The sequence below is a fragment of the Carassius gibelio genome, chromosome B19 (genome assembly GCF_023724105.1).
Source record: "Carassius gibelio isolate Cgi1373 ecotype wild population from Czech Republic chromosome B19, carGib1.2-hapl.c, whole genome shotgun sequence".
NCBI lineage: Eukaryota > Metazoa > Chordata > Actinopteri > Cypriniformes > Cyprinidae > Carassius > Carassius gibelio.
Genome location: NC_068414.1, coordinates 3,281,852 through 3,295,734, shown reverse-complemented (window position 1 = coordinate 3,295,734; position 13,883 = coordinate 3,281,852). Strand labels below are relative to the sequence as shown.

At 46.9% G+C, this 13,883-nt stretch overlaps 7 non-coding genes across 7 annotated transcripts; 2 read left to right on the top strand and 5 right to left on the bottom strand.

Annotated features, from left to right (window-relative positions):
* Positions 1-822: 822 nt before the first annotated feature.
* LOC127980579 (U5 spliceosomal RNA) lies at positions 823-937 on the bottom strand. Its single transcript, XR_008159595.1, has one exon. It is a non-coding gene; the product is annotated as a U5 spliceosomal RNA (small nuclear RNA).
* Positions 938-3,623: 2,686 nt separating this feature from the next.
* Positions 3,624-3,738, bottom strand: LOC127980577 (U5 spliceosomal RNA). Its single transcript, XR_008159594.1, has one exon. It is a non-coding gene; the product is annotated as a U5 spliceosomal RNA (small nuclear RNA).
* A 1,054-nt stretch (positions 3,739-4,792) lies between these two features.
* trnad-guc (transfer RNA aspartic acid (anticodon GUC)) lies at positions 4,793-4,864 on the top strand. Its single transcript has one exon. It is a non-coding gene; the product is annotated as a tRNA-Asp (tRNA).
* Positions 4,865-6,802: 1,938 nt separating this feature from the next.
* Positions 6,803-6,917, bottom strand: LOC127980576 (U5 spliceosomal RNA). The gene has a single exon (XR_008159593.1). It is a non-coding gene; the product is annotated as a U5 spliceosomal RNA (small nuclear RNA).
* Positions 6,918-9,602: 2,685 nt separating this feature from the next.
* On the bottom strand, positions 9,603-9,717 carry LOC127980575 (U5 spliceosomal RNA). The gene has a single exon (XR_008159592.1). It is a non-coding gene; the product is annotated as a U5 spliceosomal RNA (small nuclear RNA).
* A 1,052-nt stretch (positions 9,718-10,769) lies between these two features.
* Positions 10,770-10,841, top strand: trnad-guc (transfer RNA aspartic acid (anticodon GUC)). The gene has a single exon. It is a non-coding gene; the product is annotated as a tRNA-Asp (tRNA).
* Positions 10,842-12,928: 2,087 nt separating this feature from the next.
* LOC127980573 (U5 spliceosomal RNA) lies at positions 12,929-13,043 on the bottom strand. Its single transcript, XR_008159590.1, has one exon. It is a non-coding gene; the product is annotated as a U5 spliceosomal RNA (small nuclear RNA).
* Positions 13,044-13,883: the final 840 nt, after the last annotated feature.

The window sequence follows — 13,883 nt, the reverse complement described above, 5'->3', positions numbered from 1 at the left end:
GGGTTTTTTCTCCATCCTTTCACCGATCGAGTTTTGGTTTCTTGCCTCTGTCGCTTCTGGCAGGCGGAGCTGGGGACACTTCATGTACAGCGATATCGTTGACTTGATTGCAAATTATTGCACAGATACTATTTAAACTGAACTTAGCTGAATGATGTCATCAAAGAGTTCAATAACGAAATGCCTTTAACTGTCATTTTGCTTTTTGACGCACTGTGTTCCTAATAAATGTTGTTCAGTTGCATTGACACAATACTTTTTGTTTAAAGCGCAATTAAAAAAAAAAAAAAAAAAAAAAAAAAAAAAAGAGTCCAAACAATGACCCCTGCTACGGGTAGTGTTGCAAGTGTTATGCGACTTCAGCTAATGATGGGTCCATCCGAAATTATTCCATCCAAAAGTTTTGGGTGGAGGCACAGGTCACAGAGGGAGTTCTGCTTCGACGTCAGCCCGAGCCAAAGGACATGCGTTGGCCGGGAATCGAATCCGGGTCAACTGCTTGGAAGGCAGCTATGCTCACCACTATACCACCAACGCAGTCAGCAGTCAGCAACTTGCGCCGTCACTAAGAAGGCTCGAAGTGCACGAGTCGCCGATAGGGCTAGAGGAGCAGATGAGATCTTTGTTTGGACCCGTCACTAAAGAGAGCCTTCAAGAATTTGCATCCCGTCACGTACAAGAAAGCGCTGCCTTCCCATCCGGCTAAATAAACACGAAATGGTCAAACGCAGAGAGTGCCTATTCAGACGATGACCAGTGGCAAGCCCTCTCGCAGCATGCTGCCGGACGGTCAAACTGATTCTGCTCTTGACATTTCGATGTAGCTCTGCTGTGAGCAGAGCACCCAAAAATACAGGTCACTCGCAAAAGTTCCCCTCCACGGAAATCTTTAGTAAAAGGCGAAAGATTTATGCGACAATGAAGAGAAACTCGAGCTGTGTCTCCAAACCCTCGGGCCTGTGCGCTGCCTCTGTTAAACTACTACGCTCGCCAAGGGTCATCAAGGGTGACAATGCCTGCCCACATGTGTTTCGTCAGCACCCCCCCCCCCCCCTACTCCAAAAGGGAGGAGTAAAACTCAAAAAAGTCCTCTCGGTCCACCAATAACCAAAAGCCCAATCAAGGCAATCTCTTTCTCATGCCTCTATCTGAAAAGTTGGATAAAATCTTATATGAAAAAAAAAAGTCTTTTAAAGAAATCCCTTATTCCGAGGTCACCGTAGCCACCAGATCCAGTCTGTATCCGCTTCAGTCACCCGGATCCAGTCCGTATCCAGAGAAGATGGTGGATCAACACCTAGAAAAGACCTCTATGGCCCAGAAACACAGCGGAGACCGTGACAACTAGATGAGCCGCAGATACAAATCCCCTGTAAAGACCACCTGGACAAGACCACAGGAAACAGATGATTCTTCTGCACAGTCTGACATTCCTGCAGCCTGGAGCTGATCTACCTGTTTCGTCTGACAAGGGGAGAACTGTCTCCCCGATTGAGCCTGGTTTCTCACCGGGTTTTTTCTCCATCCTTTCACCGATCGAGTTTTGGTTTCTTGCCTCTGTCGCTTCTGGCAGGCGGAGCTGGGGACACTTCATGTACAGCGATATCGTTGACTTGATTGCAAATTATTGCACAGATACTATTTAAACTGAACTTAGCTGAATGATGTCATCAAAGAGTTCAATAACGAAATGCGTTTAACTGTCATTTTGCTTTTTGACGCACTGTGTTCCTAATAAATGTTGTTCAGTTGCATTGACACAATACTTTTTGTTTAAAGCGCAATTAAAAAAAAAAAAAAAAAAAAAAAAAAAAAGAGTCCAAACAATGACCCCTGCTACGGGTAGTGTTGCAAGTGTTATGCGACTTCAGCTAATGATGGGTCCATCCGAAATTATTCCATCCAAAAGTTTTGGGTGGAGGCACAGGTCACAGAGGGAGTTCTGCTTCGACGTCAGCCCGAGCCAAAGGACATGCGTTGGCCGGGAATCGAATCCGGGTCAACTGCTTGGAAGGCAGCTATGCTCACCTCTATACCACCAACGCAGTCAGCATTTAGCAACTTGCGCCGTCACTAAGAAGGCTCGAAGTGCACGAGTCGCCGATAGGGCTAGAGGAGCAGATGAGATCTTTGTTTGGACCCGTCACTAAAGAGAGCCTTCAAGAATTTGCATCCCGTCACGTACAAGAAAGCGCTGCCTTCCCATCCGGCTAAATAAACACGAAGTGGTCAAACGCAGAGAGTGCCTATAATAACCAAAAGCCCAATCAAGGCAATCTCTTTCTCATGTCTCTATCTGAAAAGTTGGATAAAATCTTATATGAAAAAAAAAGTCTTTTAAAGAAATCCCTTATTCCGAGGTCACCGTAGCCACCAGATCCAGTCTGTATCCGCTTCAGTCACCCGGATCCAGTCCGTATCCAGAGAAGATGGTGGATCAACACCTAGAAAGGACCTCTATGGCCCAGAAACACAGCGGAGACCGTGACAACTAGATGAGCCGCAGATACAAATCCCCTGTAAAGACCACCTGGACAAGACCACAGGAAACAGATGATTCTTCTGCACAGTCTGACATTCCTGCAGCCTGGAGCTAATCTACCTGTTTCGTCTGACAAGGGGAGAACTGTCTCCCCGACTGAGCCTGGTTTCTCACCGGGTTTTTTCTCCATCCTTTCACCGATCGAGTTTTGGTTTCTTGCCTCTGTCGCTTCTGGCAGGCGGAGCTGGGGACACTTCATGTACAGCGATATCGTTGACTTGATTGCAAATTATTGCACAGATACTATTTAAACTGAACTTAGCTGAATGATGTCATCAAAGAGTTCAATAACGAAATGCCTTTAACTGTCATTTTGCTTTTTGACGCACTGTGTTCCTAATAAATGTTGTTCAGTTGCATTGACACAATACTTTTTGTTTAAAGCGCAATTAAAAAAAAAAAAAAAAAAAAAAAAAGAGTCCAAACAATGACCCCTGCTACGGGTAGTGTTGCAAGTGTTATGCGACTTCAGCTAATGATGGGTCCATCCGAAATTATTCCATCCAAAAGTTTTGGGTGGAGGCACAGGTCACAGAGGGAGTTCTGCTTCGACGTCAGCCCGAGCCAAAGGACATGCGTTGGCCGGGAATCGAATCCGGGTCAACTGCTTGGAAGGCAGCTATGCTCACCACTATACCACCAACGCAGTCAGCAGTCAGCAACTTGCGCCGTCACTAAGAAGGCTCGAAGTGCACGAGTCGCCGATAGGGCTAGAGGAGCAGATGAGATCTTTGTTTGGACCCGTCACTAAAGAGAGCCTTCAAGAATTTGCATCCAGTCACGTACAAGAAAGCGCTGCCTTCCCATCCGGCTAAATAAACACAAAGTGGTCAAACGCAGAGAGTGCCTATTCAGACGATGACCAGTGGCAAGCCCTCTCGCAGCATGCTGCCGTCACTAAAGAGAGCCTTCAAGAATTTGCATCCAGTCACGTACAAGAAAGCGCTGCCTTCCCATCCGGCTAAATAAACACGAAGTGGTCAAACGCAGAGAGTGCCTATTCAGACGATGACCAGTGGCAAGCCCTCTCGCAGCATGCTGCCGGACGGTCAAACTGATTCTGCTCTTGACATTTCGATGTAGCTCTGCTGTGAGCAGAGCACCCAAAAATACAGGTCACTCGCAAAAGTTCCCCTCCACGGAAATCTTTAGTAAAAGGCGAAAGATTTATGCGACAATGAAGAGAAACTCGAGCTGTGTCTCCAAACCCTCGGGCCTGTGCGCTGCCTCTGTTAAACTACTACGCTCGCCAAGGGTCATCAAGGGTGACAATGCCTGCCCACATGTGTTTCGTCAGCACCCCCCCCCCCCCCCCCACTCCAAAAGGGAGGAGTAAAACTCAAAAAAGTCCTCTCGGTCCACCAATAACCAAAAGCCCAATCAAGGCAATCTCTTTCTCATGCCTCTATCTGAAAAGTTGGATAAAATCTTATATGAAAAAAAAAGTCTTTTAAAGAAATCCCTTATTCCGAGGTCACCGTAGCCACCAGATCCAGTCTGTATCCGCTTCAGTCACCCGGATCCAGTCCGTATCCAGAGAAGATGGTGGATCAACACCTAGAAAGGACCTCTATGGCCCAGAAACACAGCGGAGACCGTGACAACTAGATGAGCCGCAGATACAAATCCCTTGTAAAGACCACCTGGACAAGACCACAGGAAACAGATGATTCTTCTGCACAGTCTGACATTCCTGCAGCCTGGAGCTGATCTACTGGTTTCGTCTGACAAGGGGAGAACTGTCTCCCCGACTGAGCCTGGTTTCTCACCGGGTTTTTTCTCCATCCTTTCACCGATCGAGTTTTGGTTTCTTCCCTCTGTCGCTTCTGGCAGGCGGAGCTGGGGACACTTCATGTACAGCGATATCGTTGACTTGATTGCAAATTATTGCACAGATACTATTTAAACTGAACTTAGCTGAATGATGTCATCAAAGAGTTCAATAACGAAATGCCTTTAACTGTCATTTTGCTTTTTGACGCACTGTGTTCCTAATTAATGTTGTTCAGTTGCATTGACGCAATACTTTCTGTTTAAAGCGCAATTTAAAAAAAAAAAAAAAAAAAAAAGAGTCCAAACAATGACCCCTGCTACGGGTAGTGTTCCAAGTGTTATGCGACTTCAGCTAATGATGGGTCCATCAGAAATTTTACGGTGCTAGGGCTGGGTCTGCATCAGAAGAAGCCATGCATTGTTTAGGTATGTCAGTGCAGTGCCGTCAGTAACGGGAGAAACGACAGCATGCATGGCTCCTCGTTAGTATAGTGGACAGTATCTCCGCCTGTCACGCGGAAGACCGGGGTTCGATTCCCCGACGGGGAGAGCTGGTTCTTTTCGTCTTCCGAATGATCCATCCAAAATGTTTGGTTGGAGTCGCAGGTCACAGAAGGAGTTCTGCTTCGACGTCAGCCCGAGCCAAAGGACATGCGTTGGCCGGGAATCGAACCCGGGTCAACTGCTTGGAAGGCAGCTATGCTCACCACTATACCACCAACGCAGGCGGAAGTCAGTAGCTTTTTGACGCACTGTGTTCCTAATAAATGTTGTTCAGTTGCATTGACACAATACTTTTTGTTTAAAGCGCAATTAAAAAAAAAAAAAAAAAAAAAAAAGAGTCCAAACAATGACCCCTGCTACCGGTAGTGTTGCAAGTGTTATGCGACTTCAGCTAATGATGGGTCCATCCGAAATTATTCCATCCAAAAGTTTTGGGTGGAGGCACAGGTCACAGAGGGAGTTCTGCTTCGACGTCAGCCCGAGCCAAAGGACATGCGCACTGCTCTCTCCAACTGCTTGGAAGGCAGCTATGCTCACCACTATACCACCAACGCAGTCAGCAGTCAGCAACTTGCGCCGTCACTAAGAAGGCTCGAAGTGCACGAGTCGCCGATAGGGCTAGAGGAGCAGATGAGATCTTTGTTTGGACCCGTCACTAAAGAGAGCCTTCAAGAATTTGCATCCCGTCACGTACAAGAAAGCGCTGCCTTCCCATCCGGCTAAATAAACACGAAGTGGTCAAACGCAGAGAGTGCCTATAATAACCAAAAGCCCAATCAAGGCAATCTCTTTCTCATGTCTCTATCTGAAAAGTTGGATAAAATCTTATATGAAAAAAAAAGTCTTTTAAAGAAATCCCTTATTCCGAGGTCACCGTAGCCACCAGATCCAGTCTGTATCCGCTTCAGTCACCCGGATCCAGTCCGTATCCAGAGAAGATGGTGGATCAACACCTAGAAAGGACCTCTATGGCCCAGAAACACAGCGGAGACCGTGACAACTAGATGAGCCGCAGATACAAATCCCCTGTAAAGACCACCTGGACAAGACCACAGGAAACAGATGATTCTTCTGCACAGTCTGACATTCCTGCAGCCTGGAGCTAATCTACCTGTTTCGTCTGACAAGGGGAGAACTGTCTCCCCGACTGAGCCTGGTTTCTCACCGGGTTTTTTCTCCATCCTTTCACCGATCGAGTTTTGGTTTCTTGCCTCTGTCGCTTCTGGCAGGCGGAGCTGGGGACACTTCATGTACAGCGATATCGTTGACTTGATTGCAAATTATTGCACAGATACTATTTAAACTGAACTTAGCTGAATGATGTCATCAAAGAGTTCAATAACGAAATGCCTTTAACTGTCATTTTGCTTTTTGACGCACTGTGTTCCTAATAAATGTTGTTCAGTTGCATTGACACAATACTTTTTGTTTAAAGCGCAATTAAAAAAAAAAAAAAAAAAAAAAAAAAGAGTCCAAACAATGACCCCTGCTACGGGTAGTGTTGCAAGTGTTATGCGACTTCAGCTAATGATGGGTCCATCCGAAATTATTCCATCCAAAAGTTTTGGGTGGAGGCACAGGTCACAGAGGGAGTTCTGCTTCGACGTCAGCCCGAGCCAAAGGACATGCGTTGGCCGGGAATCGAATCCGGGTCAACTGCTTGGAAGGCAGCTATGCTCACCACTATACCACCAACGCAGTCAGCAGTCAGCAACTTGCGCCGTCACTAAGAAGGCTCGAAGTGCACGAGTCGCCGATAGGGCTAGAGGAGCAGATGAGATCTTTGTTTGGACCCGTCACTAAAGAGAGCCTTCAAGAATTTGCATCCCGTCACGTACAAGAAAGCGCTGCCTTCCCATCCGGCTAAATAAACACGAAATGGTCAAACGCAGAGAGTGCCTATTCAGACGATGACCAGTGGCAAGCCCTCTTGCAGCATGCTGCCGGACGGTCAAACTGATTCTGCTCTTGACATTTCGATGTAGCTCTGCTGTGAGCAGAGCACCCAAAAATACAGGTCACTCGCAAAAGTTCCCCTCCACGGAAATCTTTAGTAAAAGGCGAAAGATTTATGCGACAATGAAGAGAAACTCGAGCTGTGTCTCCAAACCCTCGGGCCTGTGCGCTGCCTCTGTTAAACTACTACGCTCGCCAAGGGTCATCAAGGGTGACAATGCCTGCCCACATGTGTTTCGTCAGCACCCCCCCCCCCCCCTACTCCAAAAGGGAGGAGTAAAACTCAAAAAAGTCCTCTCGGTCCACCAATAACCAAAAGCCCAATCAAGGCAATCTCTTTCTCATGCCTCTATCTGAAAAGTTGGATAAAATCTTATATGAAAAAAAAAGTCTTTTAAAGAAATCCCTTATTCCGAGGTCACCGTAGCCACCAGATCCAGTCTGTATCCGCTTCAGTCACCCGGATCCAGTCCGTATCCAGAGAAGATGGTGGATCAACACCTAGAAAAGACCTCTATGGCCCAGAAACACAGCGGAGACCGTGACAACTAGATGAGCCGCAGATACAAATCCCCTGTAAAGACCACCTGGACAAGACCACAGGAAACAGATGATTCTTCTGCACAGTCTGACATTCCTGCAGCCTGGAGCTGATCTACCTGTTTCGTCTGACAAGGGGAGAACTGTCTCCCCGATTGAGCCTGGTTTCTCACCGGGTTTTTTCTCCATCCTTTCACCGATCGAGTTTTGGTTTCTTGCCTCTGTCGCTTCTGGCAGGCGGAGCTGGGGACACTTCATGTACAGCGATATCGTTGACTTGATTGCAAATTATTGCACAGATACTATTTAAACTGAACTTAGCTGAATGATGTCATCAAAGAGTTCAATAACGAAATGCGTTTAACTGTCATTTTGCTTTTTGACGCACTGTGTTCCTAATAAATGTTGTTCAGTTGCATTGACACAATACTTTTTGTTTAAAGCGCAATTAAAAAAAAAAAAAAAAAAAAAAAAAAAAAGAGTCCAAACAATGACCCCTGCTACGGGTAGTGTTGCAAGTGTTATGCGACTTCAGCTAATGATGGGTCCATCCGAAATTATTCCATCCAAAAGTTTTGGGTGGAGGCACAGGTCACAGAGGGAGTTCTGCTTCGACGTCAGCCCGAGCCAAAGGACATGCGTTGGCCGGGAATCGAATCCGGGTCAACTGCTTGGAAGGCAGCTATGCTCACCTCTATACCACCAACGCAGTCAGCATTTAGCAACTTGCGCCGTCACTAAGAAGGCTCGAAGTGCACGAGTCGCCGATAGGGCTAGAGGAGCAGATGAGATCTTTGTTTGGACCCGTCACTAAAGAGAGCCTTCAAGAATTTGCATCCCGTCACGTACAAGAAAGCGCTGCCTTCCCATCCGGCTAAATAAACACGAAGTGGTCAAACGCAGAGAGTGCCTATAATAACCAAAAGCCCAATCAAGGCAATCTCTTTCTCATGTCTCTATCTGAAAAGTTGGATAAAATCTTATATGAAAAAAAAAGTCTTTTAAAGAAATCCCTTATTCCGAGGTCACCGTAGCCACCAGATCCAGTCTGTATCCGCTTCAGTCACCCGGATCCAGTCCGTATCCAGAGAAGATGGTGGATCAACACCTAGAAAGGACCTCTATGGCCCAGAAACACAGCGGAGACCGTGACAACTAGATGAGCCGCAGATACAAATCCCCTGTAAAGACCACCTGGACAAGACCACAGGAAACAGATGATTCTTCTGCACAGTCTGACATTCCTGCAGCCTGGAGCTAATCTACCTGTTTCGTCTGACAAGGGGAGAACTGTCTCCCCGACTGAGCCTGGTTTCTCACCGGGTTTTTTCTCCATCCTTTCACCGATCGAGTTTTGGTTTCTTGCCTCTGTCGCTTCTGGCAGGCGGAGCTGGGGACACTTCATGTACAGCGATATCGTTGACTTGATTGCAAATTATTGCACAGATACTATTTAAACTGAACTTAGCTGAATGATGTCATCAAAGAGTTCAATAACGAAATGCCTTTAACTGTCATTTTGCTTTTTGACGCACTGTGTTCCTAATAAATGTTGTTCAGTTGCATTGACACAATACTTTTTGTTTAAAGCGCAATTAAAAAAAAAAAAAAAAAAAAAAAAAGAGTCCAAACAATGACCCCTGCTACGGGTAGTGTTGCAAGTGTTATGCGACTTCAGCTAATGATGGGTCCATCCGAAATTATTCCATCCAAAAGTTTTGGGTGGAGGCACAGGTCACAGAGGGAGTTCTGCTTCGACGTCAGCCCGAGCCAAAGGACATGCGTTGGCCGGGAATCGAATCCGGGTCAACTGCTTGGAAGGCAGCTATGCTCACCACTATACCACCAACGCAGTCAGCAGTCAGCAACTTGCGCCGTCACTAAGAAGGCTCGAAGTGCACGAGTCGCCGATAGGGCTAGAGGAGCAGATGAGATCTTTGTTTGGACCCGTCACTAAAGAGAGCCTTCAAGAATTTGCATCCAGTCACGTACAAGAAAGCGCTGCCTTCCCATCCGGCTAAATAAACACAAAGTGGTCAAACGCAGAGAGTGCCTATTCAGACGATGACCAGTGGCAAGCCCTCTCGCAGCATGCTGCCGTCACTAAAGAGAGCCTTCAAGAATTTGCATCCAGTCACGTACAAGAAAGCGCTGCCTTCCCATCCGGCTAAATAAACACGAAGTGGTCAAACGCAGAGAGTGCCTATTCAGACGATGACCAGTGGCAAGCCCTCTCGCAGCATGCTGCCGGACGGTCAAACTGATTCTGCTCTTGACATTTCGATGTAGCTCTGCTGTGAGCAGAGCACCCAAAAATACAGGTCACTCGCAAAAGTTCCCCTCCACGGAAATCTTTAGTAAAAGGCGAAAGATTTATGCGACAATGAAGAGAAACTCGAGCTGTGTCTCCAAACCCTCGGGCCTGTGCGCTGCCTCTGTTAAACTACTACGCTCGCCAAGGGTCATCAAGGGTGACAATGCCTGCCCACATGTGTTTCGTCAGCACCCCCCCCCCCCCCCACTCCAAAAGGGAGGAGTAAAACTCAAAAAAGTCCTCTCGGTCCACCAATAACCAAAAGCCCAATCAAGGCAATCTCTTTCTCATGCCTCTATCTGAAAAGTTGGATAAAATCTTATATGAAAAAAAAAGTCTTTTAAAGAAATCCCTTATTCCGAGGTCACCGTAGCCACCAGATCCAGTCTGTATCCGCTTCAGTCACCCGGATCCAGTCCGTATCCAGAGAAGATGGTGGATCAACACCTAGAAAGGACCTCTATGGCCCAGAAACACAGCGGAGACCGTGACAACTAGATGAGCCGCAGATACAAATCCCTTGTAAAGACCACCTGGACAAGACCACAGGAAACAGATGATTCTTCTGCACAGTCTGACATTCCTGCAGCCTGGAGCTGATCTACTGGTTTCGTCTGACAAGGGGAGAACTGTCTCCCCGACTGAGCCTGGTTTCTCACCGGGTTTTTTCTCCATCCTTTCACCGATCGAGTTTTGGTTTCTTCCCTCTGTCGCTTCTGGCAGGCGGAGCTGGGGACACTTCATGTACAGCGATATCGTTGACTTGATTGCAAATTATTGCACAGATACTATTTAAACTGAACTTAGCTGAATGATGTCATCAAAGAGTTCAATAACGAAATGCCTTTAACTGTCATTTTGCTTTTTGACGCACTGTGTTCCTAATTAATGTTGTTCAGTTGCATTGACGCAATACTTTCTGTTTAAAGCGCAATTTAAAAAAAAAAAAAAAAAAAAAAGAGTCCAAACAATGACCCCTGCTACGGGTAGTGTTCCAAGTGTTATGCGACTTCAGCTAATGATGGGTCCATCAGAAATTTTACGGTGCTAGGGCTGGGTCTGCATCAGAAGAAGCCATGCATTGTTTAGGTATGTCAGTGCAGTGCCGTCAGTAACGGGAGAAACGACAGCATGCATGGCTCCTCGTTAGTATAGTGGACAGTATCTCCGCCTGTCACGCGGAAGACCGGGGTTCGATTCCCCGACGGGGAGAGCTGGTTCTTTTCGTCTTCCGAATGATCCATCCAAAATGTTTGGTTGGAGTCGCAGGTCACAGAAGGAGTTCTGCTTCGACGTCAGCCCGAGCCAAAGGACATGCGTTGGCCGGGAATCGAACCCGGGTCAACTGCTTGGAAGGCAGCTATGCTCACCACTATACCACCAACGCAGGCGGAAGTCAGTAGCTTTTTGACGCACTGTGTTCCTAATAAATGTTGTTCAGTTGCATTGACACAATACTTTTTGTTTAAAGCGCAATTAAAAAAAAAAAAAAAAAAAAAAAAGAGTCCAAACAATGACCCCTGCTACCGGTAGTGTTGCAAGTGTTATGCGACTTCAGCTAATGATGGGTCCATCCGAAATTATTCCATCCAAAAGTTTTGGGTGGAGGCACAGGTCACAGAGGGAGTTCTGCTTCGACGTCAGCCCGAGCCAAAGGACATGCGCACTGCTCTCTCCAACTGCTTGGAAGGCAGCTATGCTCACCACTATACCACCAACGCAGTCAGCAGTCAGCAACTTGCGCCGTCACTAAGAAGGCTCGAAGTGCACGAGTCGCCGATAGGGCTAGAGGAGCAGATGAGATCTTTGTTTGGACCCGTCACTAAAGAGAGCCTTCAAGAATTTGCATCCCGTCACGTACAAGAAAGCGCTGCCTTCCCATCCGGCTAAATAAACACGAAGTGGTCAAACGCAGAGAGTGCCTATAATAACCAAAAGCCCAATCAAGGCAATCTCTTTCTCATGTCTCTATCTGAAAAGTTGGATAAAATCTTATATGAAAAAAAAAGTCTTTTAAAGAAATCCCTTATTCCGAGGTCACCGTAGCCACCAGATCCAGTCTGTATCCGCTTCAGTCACCCGGATCCAGTCCGTATCCAGAGAAGATGGTGGATCAACACCTAGAAAGGACCTCTATGGCCCAGAAACACAGCGGAGACCGTGACAACTAGATGAGCCGCAGATACAAATCCCCTGTAAAGACCACCTGGACAAGACCACAGGAAACAGATGATTCTTCTGCACAGTCTGACATTCCTGCAGCCTGGAGCTAATCTACCTGTTTCGTCTGACAAGGGGAGAACTGTCTCCCCGACTGAGCCTGGTTTCTCACCGGGTTTTTTCTCCATCCTTTCACCGATCGAGTTTTGGTTTCTTGCCTCTGTCGCTTCTGGCAGGCGGAGCTGGGGACACTTCATGTACAGCGATATCGTTGACTTGATTGCAAATTATTGCACAGATACTATTTAAACTGAACTTAGCTGAATGATGTCATCAAAGAGTTCAATAACGAAATGCCTTTAACTGTCATTTTGCTTTTTGACGCACTGTGTTCCTAATAAATGTTGTTCAGTTGCATTGACACAATACTTTTTGTTTAAAGCGCAATTAAAAAAAAAAAAAAAAAAAAAAAAAGAGTCCAAACAATGACCCCTGCTACGGGTAGTGTTGCAAGTGTTATGCGACTTCAGCTAATGATGGGTCCATCCGAAATTATTCCATCCAAAAGTTTTGGGTGGAGGCACAGGTCACAGAGGGAGTTCTGCTTCGACGTCAGCCCGAGCCAAAGGACATGCGTTGGCCGGGAATCGAATCCGGGTCAACTGCTTGGAAGGCAGCTATGCTCACCACTATACCACCAACGCAGTCAGCAGTCAGCAACTTGCGCCGTCACTAAGAAGGCTCGAAGTGCACGAGTCGCCGATAGGGCTAGAGGAGCAGATGAGATCTTTGTTTGGACCCGTCACTAAAGAGAGCCTTCAAGAATTTGCATCCAGTCACGTACAAGAAAGCGCTGCCTTCCCATCCGGCTAAATAAACACAAAGTGGTCAAACGCAGAGAGTGCCTATTCAGACGATGACCAGTGGCAAGCCCTCTCGCAGCATGCTGCCGTCACTAAAGAGAGCCTTCAAGAATTTGCATCCAGTCACGTACAAGAAAGCGCTGCCTTCCCATCCGGCTAAATAAACACGAAGTGGTCAAACGCAGAGAGTGCCTATTCAGACGATGACCAGTGGCAAGCCCTCTCGCAGCATGCTGCCGGACGGTCAAACTGATTCTGCTCTTGACATTTCGATGTAGCTCTGCTGTGAGCAGAGCACCCAAAAATACAGGTCACTCGCAAAAGTTCCCCTCCACGGAAATCTTTAGTAAAAGGCGAAAGATTTATGCGACAATGAAGAGAAACTCGAGCTGTGTCTCCAAACCCTCGGGCCTGTGCGCTGCCTCTGTTAAACTACTACGCTCGCCAAGGGTCATCAAGGGTGACAATGCCTGCCCACATGTGTTTCGTCAGCACCCCCCCCCCCCCCCCCCCACTCCAAAAGGGAGGAGTAAAACTCAAAAAAGTCCTCTCGGTCCACCAATAACCAAAAGCCCAATCAAGGCAATCTCTTTCTCATGCCTCTATCTGAAAAGTTGGATAAAATCTTATATGAAAAAAAAAGTCTTTTAAAGAAATCCCTTATTCCGAGGTCACCGTAGCCACCAGATCCAGTCTGTATCCGCTTCAGTCACCCGGATCCAGTCCGTATCCAGAGAAGATGGTGGATCAACACCTAGAAAGGACCTCTATGGCCCAGAAACACAGCGGAGACCGTGACAACTAGATGAGCCGCAGATACAAATCCCTTGTAAAGACCACCTGGACAAGACCACAGGAAACAGATGATTCTTCTGCACAGTCTGACATTCCTGCAGCCTGGAGCTGATCTACTGGTTTCGTCTGACAAGGGGAGAACTGTCTCCCCGACTGAGCCTGGTTTCTCACCGGGTTTTTTCTCCATCCTTTCACCGATCGAGTTTTGGTTTCTTCCCTCTGTCGCTTCTGGCAGGCGGAGCTGGGGACACTTCATGTACAGCGATATCGTTGACTTGATTGCAAATTATTGCACAGATACTATTTAAACTGAACTTAGCTGAATGATGTCATCAAAGAGTTCAATAACGAAATGCCTTTAACTGTCATTTTGCTTTTTGACGCACTGTGTTCCTAATTAATGTTGTTCAGTTGCATTGACGCAATACTTTCTGTT